Below are 6431 nucleotides of genomic sequence, written 5' to 3' on the forward strand. Positions count from 1 at the left end.
ACTGTTACAGATATTTTATGAATGGAGGACGCCAGTAATCTGGTGTATGGATTGTTTTTTTTTTTTCTAATTTGTTTTTCCTTCCTCCATTCTGTTATTTAAAAAAAAAAAATCAGTTAATACAGAATTTTTCAATATGAATATTATGTAAGATGAAAAACATGATACAGTGATGTACTAGATGTTAACACATTTAACCCCTCCCGTCCGGCAGATGATGTTGCGAGCACTTCCCCCAGCCAGACATTCCCGACAAAAATTGGCAAAATCGTCTATTTTTAAACCTTCATATCTCAGTTCAAACATAACCATGTTTACCAAACATGGTCTCATATTACTTAAGAATCCTTTGACTTCGAGCTGATTGCATCAGATGGTCCGTGAAGTGCATGTATAGAGAGTAAGTGGAGAATGAGGACAAGTTTTGTTCTCTTTTGCCGGTGTTCGTATTCGTGATGGAGGTTAGGTAACACACCTAAGGCTAATACTAGCCCTCCACAATAATAACACTTCAATAACATTTCCAGAAGACCAAAATCCATTACAAACACTATTTACGTGAATAATTTTCCATAGTCAGTCGTACCTGGTGCTGGTGGGCTGGTAACCATAGCAATGACCTTGAAGGCAGGCTGCCTGCTCGTCTCCACCACAGTCCACCACCAGCCTGCTGCCTGCTCGTTTCCACCACCAGCCTGCTGCCTGCTCGTCTCCACCACAGTCCACCACCAGCCTGCTGCCTGCTCGTTTCCACCACCAGCCTGCTGCCTGCTCGTTTCCACCACCAGCCTGCCTTACAGACACACACACACGCACGGAGATGTATGGTTTGCATTGTTGCTCTATTCTGGCAGCACTGAGCGAGTAGAAGCCTGGGTATTATAACTACTAGAAATAATACTATTATTACTACTGCTACAACTGCAACTACCACTGCTACAACTACTACTATTACTACAACTACCACAGCTAAAACTACTATTACTACTACACCTATTACACATACTACTGCTACTACTACCAGTGCAAGTACTGCTAAAAAAAAAAAAAAACATTGTGAGCAAAGTACCAGTAGTTATTTACGTACTGCCCATAACTGGAAATACTTACCAGTATGACTTTCTCTTTCCTGTTATTTGAGCTTTTTCGTCAATATGTATAAACAAATATTTTCAATATAAAATAAAGCAACGAGTTCATCATGAAACAAACTTTCTGCTTCCATTATTCATATAAATATACACAAAATAAAATATTTTTTTTCTAATTACAAAGAAAACAACATACTGGTATGTACAAAACACTAGCTTATGTACAATACCCAGACGTCTTACAGACAGACACTTACTCTCTCTCTCTCTCTCTCACACACACACACACACACACGGAGATGTATGTTTGCCTTGCATTGTCTCTCCATTCTGGCACTGTTGTGCGGCTAGAAGTCTGGGTATTACAACTATTACAAATACGATTATTATTATTACTACTACTATTAATACTACTGCAACTACCACTATTACAACTACTACTAATAATACTATCATTACTACTACAGATAGTACCACTACTACTAGTACAACATAAAACCTAAAAAAAAATAATGTGAACAAAATACATATACTCATGGTCCATAATCGAAAATACTGTATTTTCCACTGTCACAATTTTTATACTGTGATTTAGACTTTTTCATCATAATAAATATACACACACAAAAATTTACTGTAAAAAATAAGGCACTGATTTAATCATGAAAAACTTTCTGCTTCCATTATTCACGTAAATAAACAAGTGGTGGAGCGAGTTTCCCCCTCCCTCCCTCCTCCCTTTCTCCACTCTGCTACATTTTCCATTATATATATATATATATATATATATATATATATATATATATATATATATATATATATATATATTCCTGTGATTTGTACTTTTTCGTCATAAGAAACATACACACATGGAAATTTTCAATAAAAAATAAGGCACTGATCTCCATGAAACAAACTTTCTGCTTCCATTATTCACATACATAGAGCGGGGTGATGCTAGGATCGAAGCAACTCGATTCCTCCTCCTTCCTCCCTCCTCCACCTCCTCCTTTTCTCCACGCCCTACCTCCTCTTCCATCTCCTTATCCTTGCCAATATCCCCCACTCCATGATCATCAATACCCTCTGAACCATTCTCTTCACTGGAAATAGCAGATGAATGTACAGGGGGAATTGTTGGGCATGCAGTGGAGTCACATCCTCCACCCTCTTCACATGATGCATAAATATCGACACTTATTATGGCAGTTGCATTCCTGAGAGAAGAGTCACTTTCACCACTCACAATTGGCGATAATGTCACCTCGAGTTCTCTCCCTATCGCATTATCACTAAGGCCTTTTCTTTTCTGGCGTTTGGACTTCATTGGTTTTGAAGTCGGCTGCTGCGGGTGCTCAGCCAAGGACCTGTACACAGGGAAAACTTTTTGCATAGGTCTATCCATTATGGAGGTAGGCAGGTGATTGGAGCATGACCCAGATGCATGCAGGAGGGTTGTCAGTGGCTGCATGTGGTGGAAATAACCCATGGAATATTCAAATAATGCCGCGAAACCCTTCATCATGTATACATGCACCCTGGACAGTCCCTAGAGGACATGTAAACATGTCACCCAGACGGGATGGGTTAAGTAACATTTTCTGAAGTTGAATATGTAACGTATTGTTTTGCTGTTCATGCAGTATTCCCCTTTGTTCCTAGCTTGATCATGACATGGTTTTCAGTCACAGTTGCCATAGTTTCTAAAACCAACATAAGATTCTTCTTGCTGAATGTCATTTTTTATAAATGAATTTTCAAAAAATAGAATGACAGATGAATGTCAGTATAATGAAAATATGATGGTAAGGAAATATAGTAATCCCTTGATTATCCGGATGGTCCATATCCCGGTCATGCTCTGTATCTATTCATTAGGCCTTGGCTTTATTATAACCATATCTGGATCTGTTTGATTAATTTGTCCGTAACTGTACATAAAAGTTTCAGCTCTGGCGGCTGGCCAGCCTACAAAGTAAAAAACATCCATTCCATGGCTCACTGGCCTCTCTGTCCATGTGCGGGTAACAGACTGCAACCCACAAGCTGAGTGACAATGACTGTACAGATCCCTACTGTATGGTCAAAATCACCCGGCCACTCCAATCACTGGTATCATACTGACAATGCGTAAACAAGACAAAGCGTAACCCACAAGCTGAACGAGAATGGCTGTATGGATCTCTACCAAACAGTCAAAATCCCCTGGCCACCCTGATCACTGGTAACATTCCGGCAGCACACAAGGAAAATAAAATGTAACCCACAGCCTGAGCTAAAATGGCTGTAAAGGTCCTTCCCTGGCCGGCTGGATCAGTGGGAACATACCACCCTGGGAGAAATAACACAGATCCTAACCCACCAACAGATGAAAAGCGCCCATCTGCCTCCTCTGCAAATGGTGAAAGTCCTATGGCATCCCTCACTTCCCTCCCCCCCGTCCCTCCTCCTTTCCTCCCCAAGCTCACCACTGCCTGCCTTATCTCCCTCCCTGTACCTCAGTCCTACGCCACCGATGCATCACCCACCATCGCTGCATGACTTTTTTTTTTTTTTTAGCTTTTTGCAATTTACTTGAATACTATTGGTCGTATTGAAATTTTGAAAAACCATGAGAAAGCTCATGAAATTCTGCATCTAGACATTTGCTTAGCTCTTGCATGGTATGGGCAATATTTGCGCTAGGATGTTGTGAAGTTATTTGAAGGTATACTCGTATTTTACTCTTCAACAAGTTCATTCTTACTGCTATTTGTAGTTTTACTCATCACTTTTGTGTGTTAATTAGTTTATCGTATAGCATAAACAGCAGCAAAGATGACTGTATACAATTTATAGCAGTAAACCAATTTCCAGGGTGCATATTGAAATTGAAAGAAATTTGTGTGTGTGTGTGTGTGTGTGTGTGTGTGTGTGTGTGTGTGTGTGTGTGTGACAGAATCAGCCATTACTCCTGCTGTCTCAGAAACTTTTTGAATTTCGGAGAGGAGTAAAAATACTGCAACTGTCTTCATTTATTTTTTTGTGGACTTTTGTTGTTTATGGATTGCTTTCATAGTGTCTAGCAATATACTGGATATTCTCTTGTGTGTTCTGATGAAAGACCAGAGAACACTGTTAACATCTGGAGGGGTACTGTACATTATATGTAGGATATTTGTGGATTTATGTTGTTTATGCATTGTTTCCTTACTGTCTAGCATTACATTGGATAATCCCAAGTGCTTTTTGGTGTCTAAAGACTACTGAAGGACCGCAGAACACTGCCAAAATTAGGAGGGGTACTGTGCATACTGGTAGTTTTTCTTTTTCTTTTTGTTTATGCAGGCTTTTCTTAGTGTTTAGGACTATAAGGCATACTGCAATATGTGCTCTGATGTCTAATAACAGCAGAAAGACCTTAGAACACTGCCCAAAGTAGGAGGGGTATTGTACATTTTGATAGAGTTTTGCATATTGTTTTTGTTTCTTCATTGTTTTCTTGGTGATAAGGATTATACTGCATAGTCCAATGTGAGTTTTGATGTCTAAGAAGAGCCAAAAGACTGCAGAACACTGCCAAAATTAGGAAGGTACTTTGCAAATTGGTAGTTTTTTTTTTTTTTTTATGTTTATGCACTGTTTTCTTTGTGTTTAGGATTATACTGTATATTGCAATGCGTGTTTTGATGTCCAAAAACAGCCTAAACCATGCAGAACACTGCCAAAATTAGGAGGGGGTACTGTACATATATGCTGGGTATGGGTATAGGTAGGGTATGGGTACAAAAGAGGATATTGGTCCATATCCGGGCATTGCCCGTATCTAGGGTTGCCTTATCTGAACTGTCAAAATACCGAATGCCTCTGCTGAAACCCATGCTTCCCCTGCCCCCCCAACACACACTTTGGGCCTTTGACGTTATGAAACCTTGATGTATATATATATATATATATATATATATATATATATATATATATATGCACCAGTACTGCTGTACTGTATCACAGACTTTAATCTTTTTACAATATAATGAAAAACAGGCAAAGTACGGAATTGGCTAGATTATGACTGAAAAACGAGTACACCGCTTCCCGTCCGATCAGCGAAGTTAAGCAACGTTGGGTCTGGTTAGTACTTGGATGGGTGACCGCCTGGGAACACCAGATGCTGTTGGCATCCCTACGTGTCAAGTGGGGTTTGGTGGAGGATTAGTGCCCCTCCCTGTAAAACAATTAACTCTAAGCCGTTGGCCACCCCGTTTGGGATACATGGCGTCTGGCAATGAATGAATGAATGATGACTGAAAAATGCTAAAGCGCCTTAGATGCAGGATAAGATCTTAAGAAAAACAGATGGTACAGTTTAAAAATGAAAAATAAATGTGTGCAGTTACCCTATATTTTATGGCTATAACAGCACCATGAAAAAAAAAAAAAAAAAAAAACTGGTGGCTGAACAACAGGAAAAGGCAGGACATTTTAGCTAGCTGAAGGCACTAAACCAGCCAAGTTGGCAACACTTAACAGCTGACAAAAACAACGAGGGCCCCCCCTCCCCCCTCTCTCTCTCTCTCATTAGAGTATAATGGTATATAAAATATATCAAGAAAAAGTGATGGAAGGTGAAATTCCAGACTTTGGAGAATTTTAAAAATCCTCCCGGACGAAGATTTTGACACCTAAATGCAGAACATGTCCAGGAAAATCCGGACATATGGCAACCCTACCCGTGTCTGGTCGTGCCTTTGGTTCTGTTACAATGGATAATCGAGGGATTTCTGTACTAGCTTATATTAGGGAGCAGCTGGACCGGTTTGCATTTAGTCATTGACTTTGTCTTAGTTATAATGACCATGTATTATTTTTGTTTCATCCACCTATAAAGCAAATAGTTTCAGTTGCAAATAGGTCATGTCGGATATTTCGTTTTGTGTGTGTGTGTGTGTGTTCTTACCTAATTGTATCTTTACAGAAATGAGTCAAGCTGGTACTGTCCCGTGTCTTAAACCATATTTATCGTACATATCCTTAAATTTGTGAATTGTTTTGGCACACACTAATTCATTCGGTAGTGCATTCCATTGATCAATTGCTCTGTTTGGGAAACTGAATTTCCTTACGTCTTTATCACCTCTCTTCTTATGCAATTTTTTGCAGTGTCCTCTTGCTGATGCTTCTCCATATGTTAAGTAATCATTTATGTCTACTTTCTCCTTCCCTGATATGCACTTATATAGCATTATCATTGTAATGCTAGGTGAAATTAGGCTCGACTTCTCGCTTCTATTTCACCTAACGTGGAGCGGGGTCCTCTTTCGAGACCGGAGCTAGTGCAATAAAGAGAGGCAGGACACAAAA

The 6431-nt window shown here is 39.6% G+C and overlaps 1 pseudogene; it reads left to right on the forward strand.

The window, feature by feature from the left end:
• The first annotated feature begins 5123 nt into the window (after positions 1-5123).
• On the forward strand, positions 5124-5250 carry LOC145396626 (5S ribosomal RNA; annotated as a pseudogene).
• The last annotated feature ends 1181 nt before the right edge of the window (positions 5251-6431 follow it).

Source organism: Coenobita brevimanus, chromosome 38 (genome assembly GCF_032717465.1).
Source record: "Coenobita brevimanus isolate Jiangsu-jjx chromosome 38, ASM3271746v2, whole genome shotgun sequence".
Taxonomy (NCBI): Eukaryota; Metazoa; Arthropoda; class Malacostraca; order Decapoda; family Coenobitidae; genus Coenobita; species Coenobita brevimanus.